The 19,148-nt window shown below is 35.0% G+C and overlaps 1 pseudogene; it reads right to left on the reverse strand.

Moving 5' to 3' along the window:
• Positions 1-17,204: 17,204 nt before the first annotated feature.
• LOC143640662 (transcription factor JunD-like) lies at positions 17,205-18,181 on the reverse strand (annotated as a pseudogene).
• Between the last annotated feature and the right edge of the window lie 967 nt (positions 18,182-19,148).

The raw sequence follows: 19,148 nt of genomic DNA on the forward strand, positions 1-19,148 counted from the left end.
ATAAGTTAAATTAATTTTTTTTAAATAGAATGTAGGGACTCAAGATTTCATATGTACACCTGTTCTCATACTAGCATTTTTAAAAATAAACTCTGATGGAAAAACCTTAATGTCCCAAAACACATGAAATTATAAGAAAAAAAACATGGCATTGGCATACCATGGAATATTATTCAGACTGGAACAAAAACAAAAAATGTTTCAGGATTAATTCATGAACCCTTCAACATTATTGCAAGTGACCTGTAGGTCATGAAATATCCAATGTTGTAAGACTTTAATGTAGAAGGTAAAATTGAGGGTAGAAACTCATACAGACAAAAAATAGAATGGCATTTACCAGGAGCTGGAAAAGGTGTCAGTGATATTTTAAAAAGAAGAAAAATCAATGGAATGGATGATGAATATTTCACAATAGTAAAAATGTGCTTACTGCTTCTTATCTGCATTCTTAGAAAGCATCTAAAGGTTCAACCAAAAAAAAAAAAAAAACACCAAAACTTTAGTGGGTGGCAACTTAAATATGTATAATGTTTCAAAATATATATATATATATATATATATATATATATATATATATATATATATATATATATACACACACACACACTCACACACGCAAGAAAATAAATGATGTTGGAAAGAAAAAAAGAAAAGGATCAAAATGGTATATTTTCTATTTTGTGCACCTTTTCATAACAAGAAGTACAGCTTGACCTTTTTTATATGTTAAGTGTAATATGCCCAGATCAGAAGGACAAAACACCACAAATTCTAATTTATTTGTATAAAGCAATAAGTAAATATAGTAGAACAGGATCGAATAGTGATCACAAGAGACCGGAAAGAGTAGAAATATACAGATTGAAAGAGTTCATTGAGTAGCACAAAGACCAAAATGGAGGAATCACTCATGATACTTCTATGGCACAGTTGGGTGACTATTGTTGAAAATAACCTAAAATGTGTTTCAAAATATAATTTTCACCTGGCAGGTGGCACATGCCTGTAATCCCACTGACTTCACAGACTGAAGCAGGACGATCTTCAGTTCAAAATCATCCTCAGTAAACCTGTCTTTAAGTAAAATAACAAAGAGGGTTGGAGTTGTGACTCAGTGACTAAGTACAACTGAGTTCTAACCCCAGTAACAATAAATAAATAAATAAACAAATAAATAAATTTGCAATACATAAAGATAACTATCATTTAAAGAGATGAAAATACTTATTACTATAATTGCAACCACTTCTATATATGTACTGAATTATCATAATGTACCCCATAAAAATGAATATATAAAATATATATTTAAGAGTTTCCAGTAACTTTATAAACAGCTGTGAAAAACTTCTCTTAAATAAATAGTATTTCATCTGTCATGATTCAAAGATGTCAACATATAATTTGTATACATTCTGAAAATTTTAGAGCAATTTAGTGGATTGAGCCACACCCCAATCCTTTATTTATTTATTTATTTATTTATTTATTTATTTATTTATTTATTTATTTATTTATTGAAACAGGGTCTCAGTAAGTTGCTTAGGTTCTTCCTAGGTTGCTAGTAAATGGGCTCAAACTTTTGATTCTCTTGCCTCAATCTCCCAAGTAGCTGAGATTACAGGTATGTGCCATATTGCAATGTATTCAAAGAAGGAGGAGGACTTATTGCTATGGATTCAATTAAAACTCAGTCTATGCTGCTCTGTCTTTCAAGGGTATGTTGCCTTATGTAGCAACAGTTTCTTCATTTTCTGGGTTTATGTTTCACAAAAGATCAAAATATGAAACTCAAATGATAGAGACATATATGAAAAATATCTGGCCTTAATAATTCATGCCATAAAAATTATGGATTTGTAGTATTATTTAATAAGAAAAAATATTAAAGTTGCATTTCTAAAGAGATGTCTGTATTTTATGTCACTGAAAATATCAAAAGATATACTGTGGGAAATGTTGAAATATTACATATATATCTTATATATTACTATTTCATAATATTGTTCCTTTTGTGTGGTAATTTTGGATTTAAAATTATGATGTAATAAGCAACTGAAAATTGAGAACTGGTTCAGGTAACTTGTAAAAAAATTGTACAAGTTTATCTTCTAAATAATGAAATAATCAAAATACACATTAATAATTCTTCAATTAATGATCATGTCCAATTAGTTGAAATTGTGGGATGCTGTGCCACAAGAGTTCCAGTGAATGACAAGAATAGAAAAGAAGAAAATATGAAAAGACCCTTCACAAAATAATCTCTAGAAAGAGCATGAAAACATCTGTAAAGATGCTAAACAGCACCTGTCAAATGAGAAATAAAATTAAAATTAATACTAGATTCCTCAAGCACACACTCACACAAAACCCAATAGTAATAATTGTAACAAATACTGATTGGTTGTGGAGCAGAGGAATTCTTTTTGATCGTTGCTTGGATGTAAACACAGTCTTCTGGAAAAGAAGCAGAGGTTCAAAATCTACAGAAGTTCCCATTATTACATAATTTTTTTTCACTGTTCTGGGTAAATTAACACCTCAAAAACAGTTTTTTTTTTTTCAAGAATCATTGAAACCTCTGAGTAAGTCTCCCATTACACTGGGTTTGAAATCTAAAATATCCTTAAAATGGTCTTTAGGCCAATTGTTGAGTAGAGTGAAAAGTTTTCTCTCTGAACCTGGCTGCAGTCAAATAAATCTCCTTTCTGTTACTCCTCTGGTGTCTGACCTTATCTCATTCTACTACACTGGCTTCTTTTACTTAGGGAAATGCATTACCTGAGAAAGAAAGAGCTTCTTTTACCCCTATTTTTTCCTCTAACCTTTTGAACCATTACAATGGAGCCCAATTAGTCTTTGAAATATAAATATCCTTGTGTATATCTCTGGCCCAAAGACAAAGACTGTGTTACAATAAAAACACACTTTTTCAAATACACTTCCCACTTGAAAAAATTTTACAAAGTATATTATATCATTGCAATAATAGGTTGCTCAAAAATCTTGTGGAAAAACTAGTAAAGAGGTGTTCAGCATCTGATATATTGATCTCTTTCAGGCTCATGGTAAAGTAATATAGAGCAACAGGAAATAGGAAGCTTAACTACATTGAACTCTTTTGTATTTTCTTTTGCTCATAGTAATAAAACAATTATGGTGAATATTTTTAGAGCAGCTTAATTAAGATTTTCTGTGTAAAAGGGGATTTCATTAAATAAGATGCAAAGGGTATTTCTTTATTTCAATTACTATGACATTTCTGAGAAGGAGACAACATGGAGTAAACTAAGGCTACTGATTTTCATGGTTGGACAAAAGTACAGTCTCTGATAAAATGTGAATGTTTTTTCTTTTCCCGCATCACAGTTCCTGATATTTCTTTCAATGGAATTCTATTAGAGAAATATTGATGCTTTTCTTTCTTTTTTGTCTATTAATATGTGCATGCTCATATCAAAACCACTCAGGAGTCTGCAGGAGTATTGCAAATCTGTGGGAACCTTGGGTAACTTAATGAGACTTTGTGAACAAAAGAGACAGGAGATTTATCTCATTCATAGACCACCTTAAGGTTCTCTTCCCTATACCCAAACTACCACAACAACAACCTGAACAACAGAAATCCAACAAATAACATGAAAGAGTACTTTATGAACAAGAAAATGCCTTCATTATGTTAAAAGTAAAAGTGTTGGGCACCATGTGAAACAATTGGAAGCTACCCACACTTCTGTTAAATATATAAAATGGTATAGTAGGTATAGGAATAAAATTGATGATTGCTAAAATTTTAAACATAGAATTGCCAAATGACTTACCAATTTCATTTTTAGATATATTTCCAAATGAACTGAAAACAGATATTCAAACACTTGAACATGAATACCAATGGCATCACCATGTCCAATATGAAATATATGAAAATCCAAATTTCCATCAAGAATGATAAACACATGAGTCTATGTATTTATATGTATCCATGTCTGAGTAAGCACATATACATATAGATATATTAATATAAATATATACGTATATCTATATCTAATTATACATCTATATCTATATCCATATTATTTCAATATATTTCAATATATATATATATTTCAATATTACTCTGCCTTAAAAATGAAGTACTGATACAGGTGAAAATGTAGACAAATCTCAAAAATATTAAGAAAAGTAAACAAAATCAAACATGAAATTTTACCTGTGCTATTACTAGATTTATATTAAATATCAAAAAATTGAAAATCATAGAGTTAGAAAGGAGAGAGTTGGTTGCCAGGGCTTGGAAGGTATGTAAGTGAGTGGTTAATTAACAGATTACATGGTTTATTTTCACTGATTAAAATGCTTTAAAAAAGATAATTGTGGAGACCGGAGCAGGAAGCCGCGACAGCCGCCCAGCCAGACCGGAGCAGGAAGCCGCGACAGCCGCCCAGCCAGACCGGAGCAGGATGGCGCCAGCCGCTCAGCCAGACCGGAGGAGGAAGTCCGCTCCCGCCCTGAGCGCTAGTCTCCAGGAAGCCCATTAACCCTCAAAACCCATCAAAGTGGGTGTGGCTACCAGCACAGTTGCAGCTGATCCAGGTACCCGGTTTCCAACTCCCTCACCCTTAGCTGCGATAACTCAAAATATTTCCCACAAGCTTTTGGGGGTTGTAGCTATCAACGAAAAACAACAACTGTAGAGGCACCTGGTTTCTACCTCAGAGACTAGAGTAGGGAAGATACAGGTGGAAGCTCATTTCCCTTCACACTGGCTATACCCACCACCCTGAATACAGAGGCTCAAACTAGGAATAGACAACGCCACCTACTGGAAGCAAGGAAAACAGTGTTCTGAGAGACTTTTTTTTTTTCCTCTCTTTCTATTTTCTTCTCTCTCTTCCACAACTTCAGCATATGTGAAACCAAGAACTGAGCATGAACAACTGAATTACCAAAGTAATATAATATAGAGGAATTGCATATACCCCACCTCCCCCCTATTTTTTTCTGTATTTCTATCTTACTTCCCTTTCCCTTCTCTTATTTCTCTTTTCTTCCTTGTTATTTCTTTCTTTTCTTTTTTTTTTAATTCATATTCTCTCTATACCACTTTCAATCTCCTAACTTTTGCTATCTATACATAGGGTAACTATCTAAATAGGAGGTTGAGTCTATACATTCTTCCATAAATTACCAGTCGAGTGGTTAGAGTTCTCCAAAGGTGCTAAGTTAGTTTAACCTCATTCCCTCACTCTTTTCTCTTTAAGTATAACATCCTTCGTCTGAAAATAAGTTTTCTATATGCCACCAGATATGGTACGCCTTTTATGAAACTAAGGAATATATTCTTAAGTAATAATTAAATCCAATATCTATAGTCTTAGAATCTAACTATAAATGTATTAATAATGAAAACTTGTCCTTAGATAATGTACTGTTGATATTGGGATCTGTTAACATTGTCTTTCTCCGAAAAAGAGGGATATTGGAGCTATTCAAGAACAATACAAATATATAAGGGGAAAAACATTAGCTCAACAGTTTCACAAAGCTAGAAAGAATCATGAGCAGTATGAAAAGACAAGGAAAGAAAGGACCACAAACAATACAGGTCAATTCAACATTAGATGAGTTAATATCTGCAGCTGATGGAATGTCAGACAAAGAGTTCAGGATATAGATGCTTCAGATGATCTGGAGTCTCAAGGAAGACATTATTCATCAAATTCAGACAATGAAAAATCACTTTGACAATGAATTACATAAACAAATCCAAGAAGCAAAAGATCAACTCTATAGGGAGATAGAGGATATAAAAAACAAACAAACAGAAATCCTGGAAATGCAGGAAACAATAAACCAAATTAAAAACTCAAATGAGAGTATTACGAGCAGAGTAGAACACTTGGAAGATAGAACTTCAGACAACGAAGACAAAGTTTTTCAACTTGAAAAGAACATAGACAGCTCAGCGAGAATGTTAAGAAATCATGAGCAGAACATCCAAGAATTATGGGATAACATCAAGAAACCAAACCTAAGAGTTATTGGGATACAAGAGGGTACAGAGGTCCAAACCAAGGGAATGAGTAATCTATTCAATGAAATAATACTAGAAAACTTCCCAGACTTAAAGAATGAAAAAGAAATCCAAATACTAGAAGCCTACAGGACACCGAATATACAAAATCATAAGAGATCCACACCAAGACACATAATAATGAAGATGCCCAACATACAGAATAAGGAGAGAATCTTAAAAGCCACAAGAGAGAGGAAGCAGATTACATTTAAGGGTAAACCAATCAGGATAACTGCTGATCTTTCAACACAGACTCTGAAAGCTAGAAGATCCTGGAACAACATATTTCAAACGCTGAAAGAAAAAGGGTTCCAACCAAGAATCATGTATCCAGCGAAATTAAGCTTCAGGATTGAAGATGAAATAAAAATCTTCCATGATAAGCAAAAGTTAAAAGAATTTGCAGCTAGAAAACCAGCTCTTCAAAACATCCTTGGCAAAACATTACAGGAAGAGGAAATGAAAAATAACAATGAAAACCAACAACGGGAGGTAGTACAATAAAGGAAAAACTAAGCATAGAGGAAAAACTAATCATGTTAAGTATCATACATAACCAAATATGGCTGGAAATACAAACCATATCTCAATAGTAACCCTAAATGTTAATGGCTTAAATGCACCAATCAAAAGACATAGGCTAGTAGAATGGATTAAAAAAAAAAGATCCAACAATATGCTGCCTACAGGAGACTCATCTGATAGGAAAAGACATACACAGACTGAAGGTGAAAGGTTGGGAAAAATCATATCACTCATACGGACCCCGGAAGCAAGCAGGGGTGTCCATACTTGTATCAAATAAAATAGACTTCAAGCCAAAGTTAATCAAAAGGGATAAACAAGGACAATACATACTGCTCAAGGGAACCATACACCAACAAGACTTGACGATCATTAATATATATGCCCCAAACAATGGTGCAGCTACGTTCATCAAACAAACTCTTCTCAAGTTCAAGAGTCTAATTGACCACAACACAATAATCATGGGAGATTTTAATACACCTCTCTCACCAATGGACAGATCTTCCAACAAAAATTGAATAAAGAAACCATAGAGCTCAATAATACAATAAATAACTTAGACTTAATTGATATATACAGAATATACCACCCAACATCAAGCGGATACACTTTCTTCTCAGCAGCACACGGATCCTTCTCAAAAATAGACCATATATTATGTCACAGGGCAAAGCTTAGCAATTACAAAGGAGTTGAGATACTACCATGCATTTTATCTGATCATAATGGAATGAAATTGGAAATCAATAATAAAATGAGAAAGGAAAAACCCTACATCACATGGAGATTAAACAATATGCTACTGAATGAACAAAGGGTTACAGAAGACATCAAAGAGGAAATTAAAAAATTCTTAGAGGTAAACGAAAACTCAGAAACAACATATCGAAATCTTTGGGACACTATGAAAGCAGTACTAAGAGGAAAATTCATTTCATGGAGTTCATTCCTTAAAAGAAGGAAAAGCCAACAAATAAATGACCTCATACTACACCTCAAAGCCTTAGAAAAAGAAGAACAAATCAGCAGCAAATACAGTAGAAGGCAAGAAATAATTAAAATTAGAGCAGAAATCAATGAAATCGAAACAAAAGAAACAATCGAAAAAATTGACAAAACTAAAAGTTGGTTCTTTGAAAAATTAAATAAGATTGATAGACCACTAGCCACACTAACAAAGAGAAGAAGAGAGAGAACCCAAATTACTAGCTTACGGGATGAAAAAGGCAACATCACAACAGACAATTCAGAAATACAGACGATAATTAGAAATTATTTTGAAACCCTATACTCTAATAAAATAGAAGATAGTGAAGGCATAGATAAATTCCTTGAGACATATGAACTACCCAGATTGAATCAGGAAGATATAAACAACCTAAACAGATCAATATCAAGGGAGGAAATAGAAGAAGCCATCAAAAGACTACCAACCAAGAAAAGCCCAGGACCGGATGGATATACAGCAGAGTTTTACAAAACATTTAAAGAGGAACTAATACCAATACTCCATAATCTATTTCAGGAGATAGAAAAAGAGGGAGAACTCCCAAATTCATTCTATGAGACCAATATCACCCTGATTCCCAAACCAGGGAAGGACACCTCAAAGAAAGAAAACTACAGACCAATATCCCTAATGAATTTAGATGCAAAAATCCTCAATAAAATTCTGGCAAATCGTATACAAAAACATATCAAAAAGATTGTGCACCATGATCAAGTAGGATTCATCCGTGGGATGCAAGGCTGGTTCAATATACGGAAATCAATAAACGTTATTCACCACATCAATAGACTTAAACATAAGAACCATATGATCATCTCGGTGGACGCAGAAAAAGCATTTGACAAAGTACAGCATCCCTTTATGTTCAAAACATTAGAAAAACTAGAGATAACAGGAACTTACCTCAAAATTATAAAAGCTATATATGCTAAGCCTCAGGCTAGCATCATTCTAAATGGAAAAAAACTGAAGGCATTCCCTCTAAAATCTGGAACAAGACAGGGATGCCCTCTCTCACCACTTCTATTCAATATAGTTCTCGAAACACTGGCCAGAGCAATTAGACAGACGAAAGAAATTAAAGGCATAAAAATAGGAAAAGAAGAACTTAAATTATCACTATTTGTGGATGATATGATCCTATACCTAGAAGACACAAAAGGGTCTACAAAGAAACTACTAGAGCTAATAAATGAATTCAGCAAAGTGGCTGGAAATAAAATCAACACGCATAAATCAAAGGCATTCCTGTATATCAGCGACAAATCTTCTGAACTGGAAATGAGGACATCTACCCCATTCACAATATCCTCAAAAAAAATAAAATACTTGGGAATCAACCTAACAAAAGAGCTGAAAGATTTATACAATGAAAACTATAGAACCCTAAAGAGAGAAATAGAAGAAGATCTCAGAAGATGGAAAAATATACCCTGTTCATGGATAGGCAGAACTAACATCATCAAAAGGGCAATATTACCAAAAGTTCTCTATAGGTTCAATGCAATGCCAATAAAAATCCCAACGGCATTTCTTGTAGAAATAGATAAAGCAATCATGAAATTCATATGGAAAAATAAAAGACCCAGAATAGCAAAAGCAATTCTAAGCAGGAAGTGTGAATCAGGAGGTGTAGCGATACCAGATTTCAAACTGTACTACAAAGCAATAGTAACAAAAACAGCATGGTACTGGTACCAAAACAGGCGGGTGGACCAATGGTATAGAATAGAGGACACAGAAACCAATCCACAAAATTACAACTATCTTATATTCGATAAAGGGGCTAAAAGCATGCAATGGAGGAAGGATAGCATCTTCAACAAATGGTGCTGGGAAAACTGGAAATCCATATGCAATAAAATGAAACTGAATCCCCTCCTCTCGCCATGCACAAAAGATAACTCAAAATGGATCAAGGACCTTGATATCAAATCAGAGTCTATGCGTCTGATAGATGAAAAGGTTGGCTCCGATCTACATATTGTGGTGTAGGGCTCCAAATTCCTTAATAGGACACCCATAGCACAAGAGTTAAAAACAAGAATCAACAAATGGGACTTACTTAAACTAAAAAGTTTTTTCTCAGCAAGAGAAACAATAAGAGAGGTAAATAGGGAGCCTACATCATGGGAACAAATTTTTACTCCTCACACTTCAGATACAGCCCTAATATCCAGACTATACAAAGAACTCAAAAAATTAAACAATAAGAAAACAAATAACCCAATCAACAAATGGGCCAAAGACCTGAACAGACACTTCTCAGAGGAGGACATACAATCAATCAACAAGTACATGAAAAAATGCTCACCATCTCTAGCAGTCAGAGAAATGCAAATCAAAACCACCCTAAGATACCATCTCACTCCAGTAAGATTGGCAGCCATTATGAAGTCGAACAAAAACAAGTGCTGGCGAGGATGTGGGGAAATGGGTACTCTTATACATTGCTGGTGGGACTGCAAAATGGTGAGGCCAATATGGAAAGCAGTATGGAGATTCCTGGGAAAGCTGGGAATGGAACCACCATTTGACCCAGCTATTGCCCTTCTCGGACTATTCCCTGAAGACCTCAAAAGAGCGTACTACAGGGATACTGCCACATCGATGTTCATAGCAGCACAATTCACAATAGCTAGACTGTGGAACCAACCCCGATGCCCCTCAATAGATGAATGGATAAAAAAAATGTGACATTTATACACAATGGAGTACTACGCAGCACTAAGAATTGACAAAATCATGGAATTTGCAGGAAAATGGATGGCACTAGAGCAGATTATGCTAAGTGAAGCTAGCCAATCCCTAAAAAACAAATGCCAAATGTCTTCTTTGATATAATGAGAGCAACCAAGAACAGAGCAGGGAGGAAGAGCAGGAGGAAAAGATTAACATTAAGCAGAGTCATGAAGTGGGAGGGAAAGGGAGAGAAAAGGGAAATTGCTTGGAAATGGAAGGAGACCCTCATTGTTATACAAAATTACATATAAGAGTTTGTGAGGGGAATGGGAAAAAAATAAGGAGATAAATGAATTACAGTAGATGGGGTAGAGAGAGAAGATGGGAGGGGAGGGGAGGGGGGATAGTAGAGGATAGGAAAGGTAGCAGAATACAACAGTTAGTATTATGGTATTATGTAAAAATGTGGATGTGTAACCGATGTGATTCTGAAATCTTTGTAATGTTTTGAATAACCAATAAAAAAATAAATTAAAAAAAAATGTAATTGTGGTAATTATACCACAACATTGTAAATGTCACTACTTAAATTATTTTTTGATAGGCACTTTTATGAGAATTCAACCTCAATAAAACCAATAAGAGAAAAAAAAACTTGAAAACACTTACGTCTGTGCAATTATAGGTAGAAGTGACAGAAATGAACTATGGAATTGGACATAACTTCCTTATCTTTGTATTTGAACACATGACCAGTGTGACTGAATTATGTAGAACCCAAAAATGGAATCCAAAATACAATGAGTTATACTCCATGTATTTATAATATGCCCAAATATTTCCTATCATCATGCATATCTAAAAAACCCAAATAAAATAAAATAAAAAGAAAGATACTATGGAGTTATAGTCTCCAACATGTACTCTGCATCACCAAAGAAAAGCATGGGTGGTAACACTGGATACTAGAAATCAAGAGCCTTCTCTGTGTCAGGCAGTATTCTTGATTCATTATTTACTTTGTTCTTATCTTTACACTATCTTGGGTTCTGATTAGAAGATCTCTTATCTAACAGATGAGTACAGCATGTTTGAAGGATGACTGATTGTTCCAAGGTCACCATCTATGCAGACTAAGGCTCTGAAAATTAATTTGTGTGATTTTCAATTACTGTATCATGTATCACAATACAAAGTCTGTCAGTGTTGTTGTTGTATTGTTTTTGTTTGTTTTATTTTCCCTGGTGGGAGGAGGAAGCAAGAGGTAGAAATTAAACAGGGCACCAAGAACCATCTGCATAAACTATCAATATTAAAAACTTGATTGTGGTCATTATTACACTGCAAAAAAGTATATCCAACATGACAAATTATGACTCATGTATGTATAGTTTATTGTATTTTAGTATTATCCTAATAAATTTGTTTTAAATTTGAATGAAAGAAATAAATATGTCTCCAAAAACCAAGTATATATTTAGAAAGCATAGAAAAAGATGCTGAGTATTATATGTTATTAAGTAATTACAAATTAGACAAACCTATTAAAGTTTACAAAATTTCAAACTTGACAACATGAAGAGCTGGCAAAAATGGGGAATAAGAAGAACTCTCATACATTGCTTTTGGGAAAACAAAATTGGACAGCCACTCTGGAAGACAGTTTGGTGTACACTTAATATGGCCACCTAATTGTATTTCTCAATGTTAATTCAATGGAATTGAAAGTTATGTCCACACAAAACCCACATACAAATATTCACAGCTTCTTCATTCATGATTGCCAAAAACAAGAAGCAGCTAAGAGAGACTTCAGTAGCTATTTACCTGTTATTAATGTAAAAACTGTGATAAATCAATACACTGGAGGGTTATTCAAAAATTTTGAAAAAATAAAATTTACTATCAAACAAGGAGATATCATAAATATATACTGCCAGAAATAATATACTGTCTGAAATATCATATTTGTATAATTCCAAATGTATGACATTCTGAAATATCATATTTGTATAATTCCAAATCTATGACATTCTGGAAAAGTCAAAACATTAAAAATATTTAACATTGACAAGAAATCAGGGGGAGAAAAGATGTTTAAAGAGGTGAAGAACAGAGATTTCTGGCATGGTGAATCCACTCTGTAAGATGCCATCATGGTGAAAATTGACATTATTCTTTGTCAATGTTTAAAAATCTGTAAAATTAGTGTTTTAATAAATAATTAAACTATTTATTGCTATTAATAATTATTCAACACCATCACTATTGGCAAAACATTTTGATTTATTACTGACATAGAATATTTCTCCATAATACACAAAGAAAAAAAATGGAGAAATTCTGAATAAGGGAAAGCATATGGGAAAATGGTACTATGTGCTTTGTTTTTCTGTAAATCTACAAGTCTCCTTAAAATGAAGTTTGTTAATTAAAACAATCAAAGAAGGCTTGGTGGTTCTCCTAGCCTCAAACATGCCTGGCATAAAACTGACCCTCAATAATAAAATTTGCACTGAGAATTAATAATGTCCAACAACCTGGTTTTTGTTTGTTTTTTTCTTTCTTTATTTCTTTAACTTTCTTTCTTTTTTTCTTTTTTGTATATTTTTCTGTGAAGTGTTGCTGGAGTTTTCCTACAAAAAAGTTTTTGTTTGATTGTTTGTTTCATTTGTTTCAAACAAATCTATTTCTACAATTTTCATGATCTCTTTAGAGAATAGTGAACATAAGCCCTTAGTGAATAAACTAGTACATTATTAAAAAGATGCTTATACATCAATAAAAAAAATGATTATTTATCACTCTGCTCCATAGGTAGTAATTTTTTGAATACTAAGGAAAATATGTTCTAAACTTATTTTACTGCAAATAATCATGAGAAAATTATCTGAGATTTTTTTAAGTCCACCTTACTTCCAAAATGCTACCTATAAAATGAGATTACTTTTTTTTCTTACCCAAAAAATCTCTGGTTGAAATAAATGAAGATAGTTCAAGTAAAGAGGTGTACTGATACACATTAAGGCGCAGATAAATTGTGGGTGATATTACTTAGAAACACAGGCCTATTGATCAAATAAATACTAGGCATTTGATGAGACTGAAAATTCCATATTCTTTTTCCATATTTTCTTTATAACTTAATCTTTCCCATTTAGATCTTTCATTTTTAAGCTATGGTAGTTACCAACACTATCCTACCAGAAACAGATAACAGGGTCCATAAGTCACTTCTGTCAAGATTAAGTTCCATTATGCTCACAACAATATTTAGTAAAGTTGGACATGACCAGGGCCAGTCAGGACCTTCTTTTACATTTCTCAGCCAAGGTTAACAGAAAAGAGGTTCTCATTTTGATTCCTAGAATGGGAAGGAGAAAATCCTGCATGATTGGTATCTACAGTTCATTTTTTTCACAGTTCTTAAACTACCTGCTCATAGCTAAGCTGAACTGTACAGTAGTTGAAGAAATTATCTTCAAGCACAGATTGGTTCATAATGACAATGTATATCTGCTAAATATTCAATTTGATGAGGTCGAGAGAATCAGAAGATGGACTACAATGAGAAGGGGTAATTGGGAGAAAAACTGGCTTCCTCAGAAAGAAGATGCTTTAACCTGTCATCATTCCCAAATGAGAAAAACCATTAGTCAAATGTTTTCCTTCCTTTCTCTCTTCTCTCCTTTCTTCCTTTCTCGTTTTATTGGTTTTTTCCTTCTTATCTCTCACTCTCCATCCCTTCTTTGATTTCTTTCTAAGAGAAGATGTCTCAGTTTACTCTTCATATTTACTTCTCACAAACTAGTCATTTGGAAAATAAAGCTCTATGGGAGCCATATACATTTATATCAGGTATCGTTACTCTGATTTTTTTTAGTTGAAAAACTTGAAAAATATATTTTAAGAGTATACACACTAACATAAAACATTACTGTTTTTTTGTTTAATTTATTTTCTTATACAACAAGTCATACATGTCCAGGGTCTAGTGAGAAGCCTTACATTATTTTGCTAGGAATAGAACCAAAAACAAACAAACAAACAAACAAAAATCACAACAGTAATAAAATCCAAATTATTTTCTATTACATTACTGACTTTTGTGTAATAAGAGCAGTTTATAATAATTTAGAGAAAGTTATTTTATCTTTTCCTGAGAAGTATTCAAACTTTCAAAAGAATTTTCACTGATTTTTTTCACCCAAATATCAAAGGATGATTTTGTTCACTGAAAACTTTAAAGAAAAAATGCTTTTCAAAGACAATTTAAATTCATTCAATGATTGTAACAACAGACTTTGGGTGTTCAGGTAAAGTAAGCATTTTCTATAGAAAAAAATTTTTTTAATTTTAAAAGAAAAAGGTAATTGAATCATCAGAGTACAACTTTGCTCCAAATATCTGAATCCACACATTGATGTCAGGATGGCCAAAGCTGGGGAAAAAATGATATTTTTCTTGAAGAAGACTCAAAGCCCTGGCTACCAATTTCTTTGTATTCATGTTTCTTTCAGGCACTGGGGGACTATTCTGGAAGAGGCAGCAGAGTTAATGAATATTGCAGCATTATTCAAAGTGTAGCCACTTATCTGAAAAGACTTTCTGTTATTACTGAGTTTATTCATGGGAAATAGTCATTTTTCTTCTTTGTCATAGATGTGTCAAAAACAGTTTAACAAGTTGAACTTGACAGTTTTTTCTACCACAGTCTGGTTTATTAGTATCCCTTGAAATGAAGCATTTTATTGAATTTATTAAAAATATGTGTGTAAACTATTATGTTCTACTCTGTCCTCAGCAGCAAGAGAACTGATGATCTATTTGCTTAACTTTGTTTTTTCTACAAAACATCTCTAGGCTTCATTTTTGCGTTTCCAGCTAAATTCAGCATGATATTTATGATAGAGCTTCTTTTATTTCCCTATTTCTTAACACTGTAATAGTATCTGATATTCTCCTAATATAAAACACCTAAATATCTTAGTGTAGTAATTATCTTAATACACACACACACACACACACACACACACACACACACACATAAAAAATGTTGATTCCACCTTTCATGGAACTTAGCTTTTAATTCAGAAGTATTTCATAATCTTCATCCTGCTCTCATGGGGGCTCTGTCACTTCCCTTGTGTGATCCTCTTATGTTTCATTTATTTCAAATGTTTTCACATTTATTTCAGGAGAATTATGTCAAGAGTATGAATGACATTACACTCCATTAGCAATAAATTTGATAATATTGGAGAGTTAGAGTGTTAAAATATTTTATCCCATCATTTCATACTTCCATGTAGAAACTCTGATAGAAATCATAGCTACTTTAAGTGTTGTATGGATCAAAAACTTAAGATATGGGCTAAAAATTTTGAGTAAAATACCCCAATTGAAGTCATGGCTGTGTTATTTAATGAAATTTTAACAAGTGACCACAAAACACTGGACAAACACACACACACACACACACACACACACACACACACACGTGTGTTTAAAGAAAGGAATCTTGGAGGTGTCAGTCCTCTTCTGGGAAAAACAAAAAATGTTTAAAAAATATTGTTATTGAGGATTAACATTTGTCAAAGCAGGCTAATGTTAAGGTAGGCATTTCTCCTCTAAAGCATGAAGTCTTGAGTGTACTACATTAATTCTCTCAAGGAAGGGTTTATTACAAGCCTAACAACTAAGTAAAAACCCATTATCAGAAGAATTCTCAGCTCAGTTCTACAAGAAATTGAAAAAAAAGAATGAACACCAATTCATCTAAAATTATTTATGAAATAGAAAATAGCAAAACCTTCTAACCTCATTCTATGAAACTAATATCAACCTGATGCAAAAACCAGACAAAGACACATCAAGGAAAGAACATTTCAGACCAGTATTCCTGATGAACAGAGAAGTAATAATTCTCAATAAAATTATGGCAAACAGCATAGAAAATCATATTAAAAAGATTGTACAACATGATCAGTGGGCTTTGCCCCAGGGATGCAGGGTTGGTTCAACATATGGAAATCAATAAACAATTTTAAGTAAATAGATGTAAAGACAAGAATCAAAAAAAATTATCTCAACAAATGCAGAAAAAAACATTTGACTAAATTCATTGTCAAAAAACTAGAAAACTATATATAATAGAAAAATATCTTAACACTACAAAAGATGTTTATGGTAAACACAAGGGAAATATTCTTCTTCTTCTTCTCCTTCTTTTTTTTTTTTTTTTTTTTTTTTTTTTTTTGGAGTAAGGAGATTTTACTAAAAACAGAAAACCAAAACCGGACAAAGATTAAAAACAGGAATGTGGACTCCTAGCAAAACAAAAACAAAAACAAAGAACAAAAAGGGCAGGGGAGTGTCCGAAGGACAAAAGGGGGTAGCGAGAGTGAAGAAAGGGGTGATATTTTTTTTTCGTCTTCCCATTTCTTTTAAAAAAGCCAACACAAAGAAATACAAACACACACAACCCTTTGTTCCCGAGTAGAAACATAAATACGGAAGAATCGAAAACTCTGTTCTTCTTTCTTCCAAAGGCAAAAAAAAAAAAAAAAAGTGTAAAAGAAAAGGCAGGCTGAAGGCTGCACCGCACAGAGCCCCTTCTGCAGCAGTGTGTAGAAGGGGCGGCTAGGCCCTGGGTTTGTGTGACACCTGGCGGCAGCGCGGGGAACAGAGGCAGTACTAGGGGGTGTCATGCACTCGCCCCCAACCCCCCAGGAGCAGGGGGTCCACCTTGTCAAGTCCAAGGCGCCCTCTCCAAGTTCTGGGCACCCTCTAGGAGGGGGTCGCCAGGGCAGCACCCTACCAACTCCTGGGAGCTCAATCCCCGTGCCCTGCAAGCCCGCTCCTCAAGAGGAGGCAGGCCGAGAATGCGCCCTGTGCTTGGGCTCAGTACCAGGGCACCTAGTGCTGGAGTAGCAGCTGGCGGCTGCTGTTGACATGACTGAGGACTTTCTCCTTGAGCTGCACCACCTGCTTGGGCAACAGCCTCCTGGTGGACGCCAGTTCGGTGTTCTGACTCTTGAGCTCTTCACTTTCTCCTCCAGGTGAGAGATGCTCCAGCTTGCCCTTGGGGAACTTGAGCAGCTTCTTGGGCTCAGCCTTGATGAGCTCCTGCATGTCCACGTCAATTGGCGACAGCAGGCTCTCTCCCAAGCTTGACAAGTTGGGCACCATCTGTGGCTGTCCTTGAGCACAGCTAGGCACAGCAGCCCCATTAAATCACTGGGAGGCAGCGGCTGTGGGAAGGGAACGGGCTAGGAGGAGATGGCGACAGTTGCAGCATCCCCAGCACCCCAGGCGCCATCCTTGTAGTGGCTCAGGTTTAGGAAGACTGGTGCCAGCTGGGAGGGTGGCTCCCGATGCCGTGCCAGAGGGTCCTCCTGCAAAGCCACAGCAGAAACCAGGCTGCACCCAGCCAAGCTGGTGCTGCTTGTTCAAATCCTCCAGGGCCTTGACAAAGTCCTCGGTGAACTCCTGCTCCTCCCTGGCCACCATCTTGGGTAGAAGAACTGCGTGCTCTTCAGAGTGGTTGTGACCAGCCCGTTGGTCTGGATGTTTGGTCAGCGTGGTTGAACCAGCCCCAGGTTGGGCTGGAGAGCAGGCTGTCGGGCCACTGCTGGGGGTGCTTTCTGCGCAGGGGGGCCAGAGGGGGCGCCACGACCACTTGTTTGCTCAGGCTCAGCGTCAGCTGTTCTCCACTCTGCCTATGATTCACCACTCTGCCTGCAACGACGCTGTTTGGGGCGCCCCAGGGACAAGCGGGCCAGGAACGCAAAGTTGCTGCTGATGCCACTGACGCCATTGCCCAGGCTGCTCAGTGTTTCATTATCATAGAAGGGTGTTTCCAGCCTCCGCATCACCATTGCGCCTGGTGCGGGAGGACTGTCCATGGCCTCCCTGGGGGCTCCCTCCCCTCCTCTCCTTATTCAGCCCTGTGCCCACCCAGGCAGTGGCCACTGCACCTGGGCCTTCTGTGGTGGCTCCTCGGAAACATTGTTCATAAGAGAGAAAAAATTAAAGCATTCCCTCTAAAATTCAAAAAAAGGCAAAGGATGCCTTTTTTTTTTTTTGCCAGTTAAATTCAACATCATCCTTAAAGCTCTATCCAAAACCTATGTTTCTATTCATTTATCTTTAATAAATAAATAAATAGATAAATGAATAGAAACATAGAAAATCAACCTATCACTATTTACAAATGACATGATTCTATATTTAGAAATTCCAAAAAATTTCACTTGAAAACTTTCTTGACTAATAAATTCAGCAATATAGCAGAATATAAAATAAACACCCATAAACCAAATGAATTTCTATACTCAAGCAATGAATTCAGTGTAATAAAAATTAGGAAAACCACCCCATTAGCAATGGTCTCAAAAAAGAAAAAGAAAGAATAAAATAAAATACTTGGGAATCAATCTAAAAAAGAGGTAAAAATACCTCTACAATGAAAACAAAAGAACACTAAAGATAGGAATTGAAGATCTCTCATGCTCTTGGTAGGAAGAATGATTATAGTCAAAACGGCAATACTAACAAAATACTTATACAGATTCAGTGCAATTCCTTTTTTTTAATATTTATTTTTTTTAGTTATCGGCGGACACAACATCTTTGTTTGTACGTGGTGCTGAGAATCGAACCCGGGCCGCACGCATGACAGGCGAGCGAGCTACCACTTGAGTCACATCCCCAGTCCCAGTGCAATTCCTTTTAAAAGTGCAATGACATTCTTCATAAAACTAGAAAAAGCAATCGTGAAATTCATTTTAAAAAATAGAAGAGCCACAATAGTCATTCTCAACAAGCAATTCTCAACAAAATGAT

Source organism: Callospermophilus lateralis, unplaced genomic scaffold, assembly GCF_048772815.1.
Source record: "Callospermophilus lateralis isolate mCalLat2 unplaced genomic scaffold, mCalLat2.hap1 Scaffold_45, whole genome shotgun sequence".
NCBI classification, from domain to species: Eukaryota; Metazoa; Chordata; class Mammalia; order Rodentia; family Sciuridae; genus Callospermophilus; species Callospermophilus lateralis.